This window comes from Rhinoderma darwinii, chromosome 5 (genome assembly GCF_050947455.1).
Source record: "Rhinoderma darwinii isolate aRhiDar2 chromosome 5, aRhiDar2.hap1, whole genome shotgun sequence".
NCBI classification, from domain to species: domain Eukaryota; kingdom Metazoa; phylum Chordata; class Amphibia; order Anura; family Rhinodermatidae; genus Rhinoderma; species Rhinoderma darwinii.
Genome location: NC_134691.1, coordinates 156,486,373 through 156,504,929, shown reverse-complemented (window position 1 = coordinate 156,504,929; position 18,557 = coordinate 156,486,373). Strand labels below are relative to the sequence as shown.

The following is an 18,557-nucleotide window of genomic DNA, read 5'->3' as shown; positions in this document are numbered from 1 at the left end:
AAGAAGAAATCAAATCAAGCATAAAATTTCCATTCACCACACCAAGTGTCTAGCCCGATCCTGGGTTTCAACATGTCGGGAGCAACACACACAGCGTTTCCTGCCTACTGCATGCTGTTAGTGGAGGATACCTTTGAGCAACTTTGGACTGTGTCTGGTGACTTTCAGTGCGGTAAAACAAATGACCTTTAAATAAATTTAAAGGGAATCTGTCATCAGTTTTATGACCTAAAAACTGCTGACAGTGCTATAAATGGTGGAGGTCGAGGGCAGTGTAATAATACCTGTTGGGTCTGTCATGCAAGTTCTATGGATGAGATATTTACATTTAATGCCCACAGCGCCATGGTCACAAGTGCCACGCTCTGCTTTAATTGCTCCAGCGGCCAATCAAGAGGATGTTATGAGCAGTCACTCAGAGTAGAGGGTTGGATCTGGCAGCATTCAGTGAGGAGAACATGGCACTTGCGATCGTGGCGCCTTGCATGACCAATACAACAGGTATTGTTCCACTGCCAACACCCTCCTCTATATAGCACTGTCAGCAGTTTTGATATCTCAAAACTGATATCTCAAAACTGCTGACAGATTCTCTTTAAAGGCTATGTACCCCTTCAAAAACGATTTATTTTATTTTATTAATAAAGATGTCGATCAGTGTGTTTAGTGCAAGTTTCTAATTACATTTTATTAAAAATAATTTTAACTTTTTTAGATACAGCTGCTTTGTATGCTATATACAGAGCAGCTGTATCTAGCTCTGAAACCTGTATACAGTGCGTCAGGTCTGCGGGACTGACGGTTTTAGTTACAGCGATCGAGATTTAAACCGATCACATCTAAGTTCATAACAGAACAAGCAGGACCCGCTAACACTAAACCACACTGAGGACATTTTTATGAAAAAAAAAAAAAACTTTTTCAAAGGTGAACATAGCTTTTAAGGTATACTGGGTTGTACCTGGGTTTACTTACTCCAGCCCACTGGTTTACAGTATGCTATGTTGTATTTTTCTATGAACTTTTATCTTGTAGATGATATTTTTTTAGTTTCTCATTCCTCTCACTTGCTCCTGAACTGGACATTTTAATGGGAGCACTCGTGCTACTTTCCTTCCCAAGGGTTTTCTGAAATACACATTTATGTTTTATTTCTTTGTTCCTGATGACTTCAGAAACAAAATATTGTCTTGTTCCTAGATTTCCACATCACTGACATAATAATTGATTCTAGCCATCAACGATTGGTAATACTGGACACGACAATCAAAAATGTGTAATCTAACATACTGTATGTTGAATTTGCCCAGTAGTAGGCATGTCTCCAGCATGCCATCAACATTATGGTGGTAGTAGGATATAATTTCTTTACAGTATATCTATAAAAAAAACATTTGTATTATTTACTTCAGCTCGATCTTATACTAATTTTCACATACACTAGCGCAATGTGCCTTATGTTGGCATTAAAGTGGGTAGGTCGGCCAAAAGAACTCAGAGTTCACTGCATTAACTTTACAGCAAATTACAATGCTGATAAAAAGAGAAAACACTGGAAAAAATGAGGCAGGATCTGAAATACTGTAGAATGTAAGCTTTCAGAGCTCTAGGCCTCTCCCTCAAAGATATTTTCAGAATATGCCTAAGGAAGGGTCAGATTGTTCCGAAACTTGCATACTACAATATTTCAGTTAGTTATTAAAGGGCACCACCTTGGTCATTTTCCCCTTTTTTACCTTTCTGTTCCTCTCTGACTTGGTATAATACATCGAGAACACGCTGTGTCTGCACTGTCAGAAGCTGGGCGTTCTGAAGAGAAGTGGATGATACTTCTCGTCAGAACCCCCAGCTAGTAAAAGTAGTAAAAACGCCCCGATGTACGCACTTAATACACGCCCACTTGGACTTTTACTTTAAACACGCCCACTTGGACTTTTGCAAGCCTCATTTGCATAAATACAAAAATGGTCATAACTTGGCCAAAAATGCTCGTTTTTTAAAAATAAAAACGTTACTGTAATGTACATTGCAGCGCCGATCTGCTGCAATAGCAGATAGGGGTTGCAAAATCTGGTGACAGAGCCTCTTTAAGATCAGTACAAACACTGTGTGCCGGGAGCATCATGGCATGGGTTTCCATGGCCGAGCAGCTGCATGCAAGTCTTAGATCACCAAGCACAATGCCAAGCGTCAGATGGAGTGGTGTAAAGCACTGGACTCTGGAGCAGTGGAAACATGTTCTGTGGACTGACGAATCACAATTCTCTATCTGGCAATCTGATGGACGAGTCTGGGTTTGGCGAATGCCAGGACAATGTTACCTGCCTGACTGTATTGTGCCAACTGTAAAGTTTGGTAGAGGAGGGATAATGCTATGGGTTTTTTTTTTAGGGGTTGACCGAGGCTTCTTAGTTCCAGTAAAAAGAAATCTTAAAGTTTCAGCATAACAAGACATTTTGGACAATTGTATGCTTCCAACTTTGTGGGAACAGTTTTGGGAAGGCACTTTTTTGTTCCAGCATGATTGTGCACAAAGCAAGGTCCATAAAGACATGCTTGGGTGAGTTTGGTGAGGATGAACTTGACTGGTCCTTGCAGAGCCCGGACCTCAACACCATCGAACACCTTTGGGATGAATTAGAACAAAGATTGCGAGCCAGGCCCTTTCATCCAACATCAGTGTCTGACCTCACAAATGCTCTTCTGGATGAATGGGCAAAAATTCCCAATGACACACTCCAAAATCTTGTAGAAAGCCTTCCCTGAAGTTTTTTTTTAGCTGCAAAGGCAGGACCAATCCATATTAATATCTTTGGATTTAGAATGGAATGTCATAAAAATGCCTGTAGATGTAATCTGTAGGTGTCATAATACTGTTGTCCATATTGTGTATATAACATAGCAGGATTGTGAGCTAACAACTTTTTGGGAGCCATAATAATATTTAGTTACCACACAAGAGCCTCTCTCATTGAAACACAGAAGCATACTGTACGCCACGGAAACATTTCAGATGTATGCCACACACGGCTCCTCATTGTCCTTCCCAGTGCCCCAAAATCAACACTGTTATACCACAGGACAATCCTGTGTTATTAACCCTAGGCAAATTATTCCCTGTATTGGTCCAAATATTACTGCTCACAGCAGACTGTCCAACGCAATGGTGCTACCCATTGCTGTGCCCATTAAGAATTATAGGCCATACAGACGAAAAGCCAAGCAGACAGGAACATCAGTATGTTGCATATTTGGACAGTGACAGGAATATAATAACATTAAATAATAGAGGATGTGTAATAGACGTGCATAAATAATACATACAATATACTATGGCCCAACTGCACTGCATATCATCAAGTATATATATATATATATATATATATATATATATATATATATATATATAGGTAGAGATAAGCAGCACTCTGCGACAGATTCCAACACGGTAATGAGTGCAAGCAGGTAATCCAGATCTGTGGATTATAAGACATAGACGAAAGAAATCCCACAGCACTCCGATGGTTCCAAAAAGTATGTGATTTATTCAGTCAACAGCTGCAACGTTTCCGTCCTGCTATAGGACCTTTTTCAAGCATAATATCATCCTAACTTCATAAGATTCTGCAATAATTCTATATAGAAATGATATATTATATAGAAGCGTAATGTCATCCTAACTTCATAAGGTCCCGCAATAATTCTATATAGGAATGATATATTATATAGAAGCGTAATGTCATCCTAACTTCATAAGGTCCTGCAATAATTCTATGTAGGAATTATATAGAAGCATAATGTCATCCTAACTTCATAAGGTCCTGCAATAATTCTATATAGGAATGATATATTATATAGAAGCATAATGTCATCCTAACTTCATAAGGTCCTCCAATAATTCTATGTAGGAATTATATATTATATAGAAGCGTAATGTCATCCTAACTTCATAAGATTCTGCAATAATTCTATATAGGAATGATATATTATATAGAAACGTAATGTCATCCTAACTTCATAAGGTCCTGCAATAATTCTATATAGGAATGATATATTCTATAGAAGCATAATGTCATCCTAACTTCATAAGGTCCTGCAATAATTCTATATAGGAATGATATATTATATAGAAGCGTAATGTCATCCTAACTTCATAAGGTCCTGCAATAATTCTATATAGAAATGATATATTATATAGAAGCGTAATGTCATCCTAACTTCATAACGTCCGGCAATAATTCTATATAGAAATGATATATTATATAGAAGCGTAATGTCATCCTAACTTCATAAGGTCCCGCAATAATTCTAGATAGGAATGATATATTATATAGAAGCGTAATGTCATCCTAACTTCATAAGGTCCTGCAATAATTCTATATAGGAATGATATATTATATAGAAGCGTAATGTCATCCTAACTTCATAAGGTCCTGCAATAATTCTATATAGGAATGATATATTATATAGGAGCGTAATGTCATCCTAACTTCATAACGTCCGGCAATAATTCTATATAGGAATGATATATTATATAGAAGCGTAATGTCATCCTAACTTCATAAGGTTCTGCAATAATTCTATGTCGGAATTATATATTATATAGAAGCGTAATGTCATCCTAACTTCATAAGATTCTGCAATAATTCTATATAGGAATGATATAATATAGAAGCGTAATGTCATCCTAACTTCATAAGGTCCCGCAATAATTCTATATAGGAATGATATATTATAGAGAAGCGTAATGTCATCCTAACTTCATAAGGTCCCGCAATAATTCTATATAGGAATTATATATTATATAGAAGCGTAATGTCATCCTAACTTCATAAGGTCCTGCAATAATTCTATATAGGAATTATATATTATATAGAAGCGTAATGTCATCCTAACTTCATAAGGTCCTGCAATAATTCTATATAGGAATGATATAATATAGAAGCGTAATGTCATCCTAACTTCATAAGGTCCCGCAATAATTCTAGATAGGAATGATATATTATATAGAAGCGTAATGTCATCCTAACTTCATAAGGTCCTGCAATAATTCTATATAGGAATGATATATTATATAGAAGCGTAATGTCATCCTAACTTCATAAGGTCCTGCAATAATTCTATATAGGAATGATATATTATATAGAAGCGTAATGTCATCCTAACTTCATAAGGTCCTGCAATAATTCTATATAGGAATGATATATTATATAGAAGCATAATGTCATCCTAACTTCATAAGGTCCTGCAATAATTCTATATAGAAATTATATATTATATAGAAGCGTAATGTCATCCTAACTTCATAACGTCCGACAATAATTCTATATAGAAATGATATATTATATAGAAGCGTAATGTCATCCTAACTTCATAAGGTCCCGCAATAATTCTATGTAGGAATGATATATTATATAGGAGCGTAATGTCATCCTAACTTCATAAGGTCCCGCAATAATTCTATATAGGAATTATATATTATATAGAAGCATAATGTCATCCTAACTTCATAACGTCCTGCAATAATTCTATATAGGAATTATATATTATATAGAAGCGTAATGTCATCCTAACTTCATAAGGTCCTGCAATAATTCTATATAGAAATGATATATTATATAGAAGCGTAATGTCATCCTAACTTCATAACGTCCGGCAATAATTCTATATGGAAATGATATATTCTATAGAAGCGTAATGTCATCCTAACTTCATAAGGTCCCGCAATAATTCTATGTAGGAATGATATATTATATAGGAGCGTAATGTCATCCTAACTTCATAAGGTCCCGCAATAATTCTATATAGGAATGATATATTATATAGAAGCGTAATGTCATCCTAACTTCATAAGGTCCCGCAATAATTCTATATAGGAATGATATATTATATAGAAGCATAATGTCATCCTAACTTCATAACGTCCTGCAATAATTCTATATAGGAATTATATAGAAGCGTAATGTCATCCTAACTTCATAAGGTCCTGCAATAATTCTATATAGAAATGATATATTATATAGAAGCTTAATGTCATCCTGACTTCATAACGTCCGGCAATAATTCTATATAGAAATGATATATTCTATAGAAGCGTAATGTCATCCTAACTTCATAAGGTCCCGCAATAATTCTATGTAGGAATGATATATTATATAGGAGCGTAATGTCATCCTAACTTCATAAGGTCCCGCAATAATTCTATATAGGAATGATATATTATATAGAAGCGTAATGTCATCCTAACTTCATAAGGTCCCGCAATAATTCTATATAGGAATGATATATTATATAGAAGCGTAATGTCATCCTAACTTCATAAGGTCCTGCAATAATTCTATATAGGAATTATATATTATATAGAAGCGTAATGTCATCCTAACTTCATAAGGTCCTGCAATAATTCTATATAGGAATGATATAATATAGAAGCGTAATGTCATCCTAACTTCATAAGGTCCCGCAATAATTCTAGATAGGAATGATATATTATATAGGAGCGTAATGTCATCCTAACTTCATAAGGTCCTGCAATAATTCTATATGGAAATGATATATTATATAGAAGCGTAATGTCATCCTAACTTCATAAGGTCCCGCAATAATTCTATATAGGAATTATATATTATATAGAAGCGTAATGTCATCCTAACTTCATAAGGTCCTGCAATAATTCTATATAGGAATGATATAATATAGAAGCGTAATGTCATCCTAACTTCATAAGGTCCCGCAATAATTCTAGATAGGAATGATATATTATATAGAAGCATAATGTCATCCTAACTTCATAAGGTCCTGCAATAATTCTATATAGGAATGATATAATATAGAAGCGTAATGTCATCCTAACTTCATAAGGTCCTGCAATAATTCTAGATAGGAATGATATATTATATAGAAGCGTAATGTCATCCTAACTTCATAAGGTCCTGCAATAATTCTATATAGGAATGATATATTATATAGAAGCGTAATGTCATCCTAACTTCATAAGGTCCTGCAATAATTCTATATAGGAATGATATATTATTTAGAAGCGTAATGTCATCCTAACTTCATAAGGTCCCGCAATAATTCTATATAGGAATGATATATTATATAGAAGCGTAATGTCATCCTAACTTCATAAGGTCCTGCAATAATTCTATACAGGAATGATATATTATATAGAAGCATAATGTCATCCTAACTTCATAAGGTCCTGCAATAATTCTATATAGGAATGATATATTATATAGAAGCGTAATGTCATTCTAACTTCATAAGGTCCTGCAATAATTCTATATAGGAATGATATATTATATAGAAGCGTAATGTCATCCTAACTTCATAAGGTCCTGCAATAATTCTATATAGGAATGATATATTATATAGAAGCGTAATGTCATCCTAACTTCATAAGGTCCTGCAATAATTCTATATAGGAATGATATATTATATAGAAGCGTAATGTCATCCTAACTTCATAAGGTCCTGCAATAATTCTATATAGGAATGATATATTATATAGAAGCGTAATGTCATCCTAACTTCATAAGGTCCTGCAATAATTCTATATAGGAATGATATATTATATAGAAGTGTAATGTCATCCTAACTTCATAAGGTCCTGCAATAATTCTATATAGGAATGATATATTATATAGAAGCATAATGTCATCCTAACTTCATAAGGTCCTGCAATAATTCTATATAGGAATGATATATTATATAGAAGCGTAATGTCATCCTAACTTCATAAGGTCCTGCAATAATTCTATATAGGAATTATATATTATATAGAAGCGTAATGTCATCCTAACTTCATAAGGTCCTGCAATAATTCTATATAGGAATGATATATTATATAGAAGCGTAATGTCATCCTAACTTCATAAGGTCCTGCAATAATTCTATATAGGAATTATATATTATATAGAAGCGTAATGTCATCCTAACTTCATAAGGTCCAGCAATAATTCTATATAGGAATGATATATTATAGAGAAGCGTAATGTCATCCTAACTTCATAAGGTCCTGCAATAATTCTATATAGGAATGATATATTATATAGAAGCGTAATGTCATCCTAACTTCATAAGGTCCTGCAATAATTCTATATAGAATTTGTCTGTGATAGAACTCCCATAGGAAGCAGACAATGAATCTATTATATTGGAATCTGTTCTAGCATGTACAGTTTGGTTACATTCAGAGACTTATCTTTGAGTTGGTTGAGGCTCCTTATCTTTTTCAGACTAGACTGATATATTGCCTTTATAGTCAACTGTGTGCATCTTGCCTTCTAAGCAGCTTTGACATTCTGTAGAATAAAGGCTTTTGAAATGATCCTCTCTACACCAGCGCCTTGTGCAGTCTCACTCATGACACTGACATTTTGAGAGAAATATTTTCCCCTCTGATCTAATGTCAGACATTGGTACACATCCTCTTCATCTCCTTTCTTTTACATGTCCTCATTAAGAACTCCTCACAATCCCCCTATGATCATATATATTTGTGTAAAGCACAATCATACTGTTTGCCATTAGTCATACATTGTATGTAAGTATAACTGTGTGAAAATCCGGCCTGTAAAAATATAACGTGCTGTAATAAATTGTTTATTGACATTTGTAGATAGCATTGACACACCCATATATATATATATATATATATACATATACACGTCTATATATATATATATATATATATATATATATATATATATAGACGTCTATCTATATATATATATATATATATATATAGATAGATATATATACGTCCATATATATATATATATATACCGAATATCTATCTACAGATTTATTTGTAAAACCTGTACTTATAATATGTTTATAGTTCTTTGATGCTTTTTCAGTATCAATGCATCTTTTTATTTACACGCTATGATTTTTTTTGGCCTATTTTTGAATAGAAAAATCAATTATTTACTAGACTTTAGGAAATGGAGATGTTAAGCAGTGATGAAACAACTTTCACTCTGTACTCCAATATAATATAGCCGGTTGCCTTAGAAACCAATCCTGTGGTTAAAAGAGAACATATGAGGAAAATGAATTGAAGTGCTATAAGAAACTGGCACACATATATAAATAAATATAAATATACAGTGCTGTTAAAAAGTATTTTCCCCTCACCCGATTTTTTCTATTTTTTGATCATTTGTCACATTTAAATGTTTCAGATCATCCAATAAATTTTAACCCCTTCCCGACACATGATGTATATCTATGTCATAGCCGGGTAGGAGAAGTATGGAACGGGCTAAGCCGCTCCATACAATGCATACAGCCAACACTTCACAGTAACGAGCGTGATCCAACTTGTTTAATCCATTAAATGCCGCGGTCAATAGCGACCGTGGCATTTAAATCGTTAGAAAGAGGGGGGTAGCCCCCTCTAACAGATCATCTGCAATACATTAGTATTACAGTATAAAGTGCAAGCGATCCAAGTCCCCTAGATTGCTGACCCCTAGATCGCTGGTTCAAGTCCCCTAGGGGGACTAATAAAAAAAGTAAAAATCTGTTAAATAAATTTTTCTTTTATGTCCAAAAAACAATAATAACCCGTTCGTTTTTACAGCGGCCACTAGCATGCTTTATTTTGATTCATACGCCTTTTCACGGCGCTGCATAAGAATAAATCTGTGCCGCCGGGAGCAGTTAAAACTCCCTGCTCTCAGCTACCGGAGGTAGCTGAGAACTTGGAGCAGTGCTGCTCGAGTGGGCGGATGGAAATCCACCTGTTTAACCCCTTAGATGCGGCGCTCAATAGTAAAGTGGATAGAAAGGCCCGCAGGTCTACCTCTAGTAAATGCCTGCTAGGCTATGCCAGAGGCATGGCCTAGCAGATGCCTGTCAGTTTTACACTTACAGGCAATAGAAGTATTGCAGTGTATTATAAAAGCGATCGGATGATTGCATAGTAAAGTCCCCTAGTGGGAGTAATAAAAAGGTTTAATAAAGTTAAATAAATAAACAATTAAATAAATAGAAACCCCAAAGAAAAAAAATAATGGAATACCCGCTTTTTCCCCTTACAAAATGCTTTATTCTGAAAAAAAAAAAGGAAAGAGTAAAGTAAAAAAGTTACACATATTTGGTAAAGTCGCGTCTGTAATGACCCCAACTATAAAGCTATTATGTTATTTAACCCGCTCGGCTAGCGCCGTAAAAAATAAAAAATAAAACAATGCCGGAATTGCTGTTTTCTGTTCATCCTGCCTTCAAAAAAATTTGATAAAAAGTGTTCAAAAAGTTTCATATACTCCAAAATTGTACCGATAAAAACTACAAGTCATCCCGCAAAAAAAAAGCCCTCATGCAGCTGCATTGGTGGAAAAATAAAAAAGTTATGGCTCCTCAAATGTAGAGATGCAAAAACAAATAATTTTGTAAAAGTAGTAAACCACAAGAAAACTATATAAATTTGGTATCGTCGCAATCTTAACAACCCACTGAATAAAGTTATTATGTTATTTAGATCACATGGTAAACAGCGTAAATTAACCTCTTCCAGCGCTGAGCCGCAACTGTATGTCCTGCAGAGGGTTTGCTTCCCGCACCAGGACGTACAGTTGCGAGTGGTTCCCGATGCACACTGTCTTAACGGACAGTGTCCGGGAACCGGGACGGCAGCTGTCCCCGACAGCTGACCCTCCAGTCTTGCTGGTCAGCGGACCATCGCCGCTGATTTTGGCAATTAACCCCATAAATGCGGCGTCCGATTGCGATCGCCGCATTTAAGGGTTTGAAGCACATCGGCAGCCCCCACTAAGCGATTGTGGGGGCTGCCGATGCTTGTTGTGGCAATCGGAGGCCAGATAATGGTCTCCGGGTTGCCATGTACGGAAGCCTCGGAGGAGCAGCCTCCGGCCGGTCCTCCTAGGCTTCCTGTCAGTGTGACTGTCTCGTCACAATGACAGTTAGGCTGGGTTCACACGACCTATTTTCAGACGTAAACGAGGCGTATTATGCCTCGTTTTACGTCTGAAAATAGGGCTACAATACGTCGGCAAACATCTGCCCATTCATTTGAATGGGTTTGCAGACGTACTGTGCAGACGACCTGTTATTTACGCGTCGTCGTTTGACAGCTGTCAAACGACGACGCGTAAAAATACAGCCTCGTCAAAAGAAGTGCAGGACACTTCTTTGGACGTTTTTGGAGCTGTTTTCTCATAGACTCCAATGAAAACAGCTCCAAAAACGGACGTAAAAAACGCCGCGAAAACGGCGCGAAAAACGCCACGAAAAATGCGAGTTGGTCAAAAAACGTCTGAAAAGCAGGGTCTGTTTTCCCTTGAAAACAGCTCTGCACGTACGTAGTGTAATGTACTCCAGCAGCAATCAAAGCTGCAAGTCTAAATGTCCCCTAGTAAGACATAAAAGGTAATAAAAATGTTTTTAAAAAAGTGTAAAAATAAAAGTTATAAGTTATATAAACAAAAAATTTATTTTTTCCTATAATAAGAATTTCATTATAGGAAAAAAATGAACACGTTAAAAAAAAGTACACATATCTGGTATCACCGCGTTCGTAACGACCCCAACTATAAAACTATAATGTTATTTTTCCTCACAATGAACACCCCAAAAAAAATCAATAAAAAACGCTAATCGCTAGTTTTTGGTCACCACCCCTCCCAAAATAGAGAATAAAAAGTTATTAAAAAGACGCATGTACCCGAAAATAGTACCGATAAAAACTACAACCCGTCCCGCAAAAAAAAAGCCCTTGCACAGCTTTTTTGACTAAAAAATAAAAAAAGTTATGGCTCTCAGAATATGGTGACACAGAAAATAAATTATTTTATAAAAAATTTACTTTATTGCGTTGCAAAACATAAAAAAACCTATATACATATGGTATCGCCGTAATCGTACCGACCTGCAAATAAAGTAAAATTGTCATTTATAGCACGGTGAACGCCGCAAAAAAAATAAACTAGAGAAGATTGTCAGAATTGCTTGTTTTTGGTCACCCGGCTTGCAAAAAAAATGGAATAAAAAGTGATCAAAAAATCGCATGTACCCCAAAATGGTACTAATGAAAACTACAGATTGTCCCGCCACAAATAAGCCCTCACACCGCTCTGGTGGAGAAAAAATAAAAAAGTTATGGCTCTCAGAATATGGCGATGCAAAACGTGCAGTGTGTTCAAAAAGCGGATAAGATCAGGCGCCATTTATCAGTGCGACACCGGCCTTATATCTATGAATTATTTATTTACCGCATTATTATACCCTCTTATTATGCCCTGATGTACTCCGCACAGCTTACATATGCCCCCACATCATAAACTGAAACACCAGTAAAACCCCAAACAGAACTATTACCAAGCAAAATCTGCACTCCAGAAGCAAAATGGTACTCCCTCCCTTTTGACCCCTGCAGCGTACCCAAACAGCAGTTTGCGTCCACATATATGGCATCACCATACCCGGGAGAACCCGCTTAACGTTTTATGAGGTATTTGTCTTCAGTGGCACAAACTGGGCACGACATATTATGGACTAAAATGGCATATCAGTGGAAAATTGCAATATTCACTTTGAACCATCCGCTGTGCATTAAACCCTTTGCGCACTATGACTTAATTGCACATAATGGTGCGGGGGTTGATGTATGGAGCGGGCTCACGTGCTGAGCCCGCTCCATACGCTGCGGGTGCCAGCTGTGTATTACAGCTGACACCTGGGGCTAACGGACAGGAACAGCGATCGTGCTGTTACAGAAGCCTGTAATAATACTGCAACACATTAGTATTGCAGTATATTGTACCAGTGATCCAATTATCGCTGGTTCAAGTCCCCTAAGGGGACTAATATGATGTGTAGAAGAATTAAAGTTTTTAGTAGTGAGAAAAAAAATGTTTTAAGTAAAAAAACAAAACCTTTTCCCATTTTTCTTCTAAAGTAATGTAAAAAATGAACAAAATTGGTATCGCTACGTCTGTATTGCGGAGTAGTTCCCGGCGCACACTGTCCTAACGGACAGTGTCCGGGAACCGGGAGGTCAGCTGTCCCAGACAGCTGACACTCCAGCCTTGCCGGTCAGCGGACCATCGCCGCTGATTTCGGCAATTAACCCCATAAATGCGGCGACGGATTGCCGTCGCCGCATTTAAGTGGTTTGAAGCACATCGGCAGCCCCCACGAAGTGATCGTGGGGGCTACCGATGCTTGTCGTGACAATCGGAGGTCAGACAATGACCTCCGGGTTGCCATGTACGGAAGCCTCGGAGGAACAGCCTCCGGCCGGTCCCCCGAGGCTTCCTGTCAGTGTGACTGTCACGTCACAATGACAGTTAGAGTACATTACACTATGTGTGTAGTGTAATATACTCTAGCAGCGATCAAAGCTGCAAGTCTAAGTGTTCCCTAGTGGGACAAGTGAAAAAGGTAAAAAAAAGATCATAAAAATGTTTTAAAAAAAGTGTAAAAATAAAAGTTAGAAGTTATATAAACAAACACTGCATTTTTTTCCTATAATAAGTCTTTAATTATAGGAGGTGTCGTTTCCAAAATGGGGTCACTTTTCGGGGGTTTCCCCTGTTTTGGTCTCTCCAGGGTGTTGCAAACGCGATATGGCACCGAAAACCAATCCAGCAAAATCCGTGCTCCAAATCCAAATGGCACTCCTTCCCTTCTGAGCCCTGCTGTGGGTCCAAACAGCAGTTTATTACCACATATTGGATATTGCTGTAATCAGGAGATATTGCTTTACAAATGTTGGGGTGATTTTCTTCATTATTCCTCGTAAATATTACAAATTTCTATGTTTTTTCAGAAAAAAAGTAGATTTTCATTTTTACAGACTAATTACAATATATTTAGCGAAAATCCTGTGTGGTCAAAATGCTAACTATACCCCTAGATAAATTCCTTGATAGGTGTAGTTTCCAAAATGGAGTCACTTTTGGAGGGTTTCCCCTGTTTTGGTCCCTCCAGGGGGTTGCAAACGCGACATGGAACCGAAAACCAATCCAGCAAAATCCGTGCTCCAAAATCCAAATGGCGCTCCTTCCCTTCTGAGCCTTGCTGTGGGTCCAATCAGCAGTTTATTACCACATATGGGATATTGCCGTAGTCGGGAGACATTGCTTTACATATGTTGGGGTGCATTTTCTTTTTTATCTCTTGTAAATATTAAAAATTTCTATGTTTTTTCCGAAAAAAGTAGATTTTCATTTTTACAGACTAATTCTGATAAATTTAGCGAAAAACCTGTGCGGTCAAAAGGCTAACTATACACCTAGATAAATTCCTTGAGGGGTGTAGTTTCCAAAATGGGGTAACTTTTGGGGTGTTTCCACTGTTTTGGCACCAGAAGACCTCTTCAAACCTGACAAGGTGCCTAAAATATATTCTAAAAAAAAGGAGGCCCAAAATCCACTAGGTGCTCCTTTGCTTCTGAGGCCAGTGCTTCAGTCCTTTATCACACTAGGGCCACATATGGGATATTTCTAAAAACTGCAGAATCTGGGCAATAAATATTGAGTTGCATTTCTCTGGTAAAACCTTCTGTGTTACAAAAAAAAATGTATTAGAAATGAATTTCGGCAAAAAAAAATAAATTTGTAAATTTCACCTCTACATTGCTTTAATTCCTGTGAAACGCCTAAAGGGTTAAAACACTTTGTGAATGCTGATTCGAATACCTTGAGGGGTGCAGTTTTGAAAATGGGGTGACTTCTGGGGATTTTCTAATATATAAGGCCCTCAAAGCCACCTCAGAACTGAACTGGTCTCTGAAAAAATAGCTTTTTGAAATTTTCTTTAAAATATGAGAAATTGCTGCTAAAGTTCTAAGCCTTGTAACGTCCTAGAAAAATAAAAGGACGTTCAAAAAACGATGCAGACATAAAGTAGACATATGGGAAATGTTAACTCGTAACTATTTTGTGTGGTATTACTATCTGTTTTACAAGCAGATACGTTTAAATTTAGAAAAATGCTAATTTTTGCAAATTTTTTCTAAATTCTGGTGTTTTTCAGAAATAAATACCAAAATTATCGACAAAATTTTTTCACTAACATAAAGTACAACATGTCACGAGAAAACAATCTCAGAATAGCTTGGATAGGTAAAAGCATTCCAACGTTATTACCACATAAAGTAACACATGTTAGATTTTAAAAAATTCGCTGTGTCCTGAATGCCAAAACAGGCTGGGTCCTGAAGGGGTTAAATTTAGAAAAATGCAAAATTTTCTCCAAACTTTGGTGTTTTTCAGAAATAAATACCAAATTTATCGACCAAATTTTTTCACTAACATAAAGTACAACATGTCACGAGAAAACAATCTCAGAATCGCTTTGATAGGTAAAAGCATTCCGGAGTTATTACTACATAAAGTAACACATGTCAGATTTGAAAAAATCGGCTGTGTCCTGAAGGCCAAAACAGGCTGGGTCTTGAAGGGGGTTAAGGACTCAAGAAAACGAGTGCCAAAATTGCTGGGTTTTTTTCTATTACCCCCCAATAAAGTTAATAAAAGTTAATTAATAAATTGTATGTACCCCAAAATGGTGCTATTAAAAAATGCAACTTGTGCCGCATAAAACAAGTCCTTATACAGCTATGCCGACGCAAAAATTAAAAAAGTTATAGCTCTTTGAATGCGAAGATGGAAAAACGTAAAATATAGCCTGTCATTAAGGTTTAAAAATAGGCTGGTCACTAAGGGGTATCTCGCAAAAAATATTCCCTCATGCCGCTTAATCAACGGAAAAATAAAAAAGTTATGGCTCTCAGAATTTGGCGACACAAAATTAACCTTATTTTGAACTGCTAGTTTTTTCTTGTAAAATATAGAAAAAACAATATAAATGTGGTATCGCCGTAAGGCTGTGTTCACACTGGGCGGATACGCTGTGTGATAGCACGCAGCGTATACGCCCTGTGCGCCGCAGGGAATACCATGTGAAAAAGCGCACCAAACTACGGTGCAGTTTTTCGCCCAGGATGTCCACTGCGGAAAACTTACCGGCCTGGCGTTTCATCCCAGAAGACCGCTGCAGCCTGTGATTGACAACAGCTATTTGTTGCGGGATTTACCTCCCCATTGAATTCAATGGGGAAAGCCCGCAACAAATAAGCAGCATTTACGCAAATACAATTGACATGCTGCGGAATAAAACTCTGCACCGCAGATCAATTTCCGCTCAGTATTTACGCAGTGTGTGGATGAGATTTGTTTTATTTCATCCATTTTGCTTCTACTGTATTTGCTGCGGATTTTACGCAATGAATACCGTTGTGGAAAAACCGCACTATTTGCGCAAAATGTGAACTGACCCTAACTGTCATTTTAATGGCACGGTGAATTCCGTAAAAATGAAGCGCAAAAATCTATGAAAGGTTCACTGTTTTTTTCATTTACTACCCCACAAATAATTTTTTTGCCTGTTTCCTAGTTCATTTTATGGCACAATAAATGGTGCCATGAAAAACGACATCTCGTCCCGCAAAAATCAAGCCCTTATAGGACTATATCGACAGAAAAATTAAAAGGTTATGGCGTTTGGAAGGTGGGGAGGAATAAATGAAATTGAAAATCTTAAAAATGGCTTCGGTGGGAAGGGGTTAATAGAAGATAAAGACAGCATGAGTAAACTCAAAATGCAGCTTTTTAATGATCATTCCACTCATTGAAGATAAGTCTTTATTCAAAACCTATAACACCCATGTGAAAAACCTATGAGACCGAAGAGACTTTTACATGTCTGTCTAGGAATGTAATTGGCTGTGAAGGAATTTGCAGAATTGTTTTAATGCGGCTACTTTGGAGGGTATTCGTGGATGAACTGCCCGTTTACGTTTTTGCCACAGCATCTCAATGGAATTCAAGTCAGGACTTTGACTCGGCCACTCCTAAACCTTAATTTTGTTTCAGAGGTGAACTTGCTTGTGGGGTTCAGATCATTGTCCTGAACATGACCCATCTTCGCTTGAGCTTAAATATGAAACTAAATATAAGAATTTTTTTTACCATTACAAATTGCTTTATTACATCAAAAAGATAAAAAAAAGTACACATAATTGGTATATTGCGCCTGTAACGACCCATATTATAAAACTAATGCATTATGTATCCTGTATAGTTAACACTGGAAAAAATACTAAAAAAAACTATGCCCAAATTGCTATTTTTTTTGTTAATTCTTTCTCACCGAAAATGTATTAAAAAGGGATCAAAAAGTACTGCAAAATGGTACCAATGAAAACTACAGTTCGTCCCACAAAACACAAGCCCCCATTGTTGCATTGCCCGTTATCCTCGCCGCTTCCCGGGATCCCACGCTGCTTCTCTCCTTCTGCATCCGGTAGCCGTTATAGCCGCCACCGCGCTCCACTGGGTCCCAGCTTGGGCGCTGAGACCCTGGTATACTTAAAGGTCCAGCGTGTGCCAATTTTGAAATGACCACCTTATTTATTTATTTCAGTTACTTATATAGCGCCAACATATTATGCAGCGCTGTACAGAGGTCCTCTTTTTACCACCTGACCTTCTATAAAAGCCCTGCCTGCTCTGCTTTACCTTGCCAGAGCAATTTGGTTTCTAGAGTTCCCTTGTGTTCCTAGTTTTCCTGCAATCTTGTTTTCTGAATCACTGTGTACCGACCTTCTGCCATTTATTGACTATCCATGCCTGCCGCTTGCCCTAGCTTTGTTTACCACTCTGCCTCTTTTATAGTCAGTCGTCACTAAGGGGGACTACTACGGGAGTAGCGACCTGCAGCAAAGTCCACATCCCTGTACAGGCTTTAAAGGGTGAAGACGCGGGGGTTCCCTTAGACTCCTCTCCCTCGAATAGCACCAAGTCAAATCCCTTGGTTACATGAAGGGTTCACACCGCACCCAGCTGGCACTACTGCAGCCCACTTCTAGGGCTGTCATTACACCTATAAAGGTACATCAACTGAAAAATAAAAATGTTGAAATATAAGGACTTACCAGGTTAGGTAGAGAGTTAGGCGTCATTAACAAGTGTCCAATACGCCTCATTATATATAAATAATGTAGCAAACTTCATTATATCATGAAAAACTTTGAGAAAGAGAAGTCATTACGCCACAGATATAGTAAAAAATTAACACATTTTATTAGGACATACAACATAAAAGCTATTACATAAAATTCAAAGACAGATCCGAATAAAAATAGGAACACAGTGTGGTGGCTTCAAAGGTTTTATAAATTTGGGATATTAGGCCCCCCACGACACAAATTCCCTGGCAATGAGTCACGATCCAAAGTGAATGGTAGGTGATACAGTCTAAGTAAAGTTATACGTGCGTAACTATGGAGATAATAACTACTGAGTATCTGCAAATTTGGAGCGAAAGGAAATCCCTCAAAGTGTCATATATATTGTCCGAAAATTACTCAGAATGTTAGAGATTTATATCCACAGTTGATAATCGCATTACATGAAATAGGATGAAAAAATAGACCAAGACCAGAGTATAGTAGTGTGACTAAGTACGCCAGAGAAAGATTCGAGTATCTTGCATAAGGAATGTGAAGGTGGGCTTACCCA

The 18,557-nt window shown here is 37.0% G+C and overlaps 1 protein-coding gene across 1 annotated transcript in view; it reads left to right on the top strand.

Moving 5' to 3' along the window:
* The window catches only part of FARS2 (phenylalanyl-tRNA synthetase 2, mitochondrial), a 304,738-nt gene that overhangs the window by 163,452 nt on the left and 122,729 nt on the right, over nt 1-18,557 (top strand). The window lies entirely within an intron of this gene.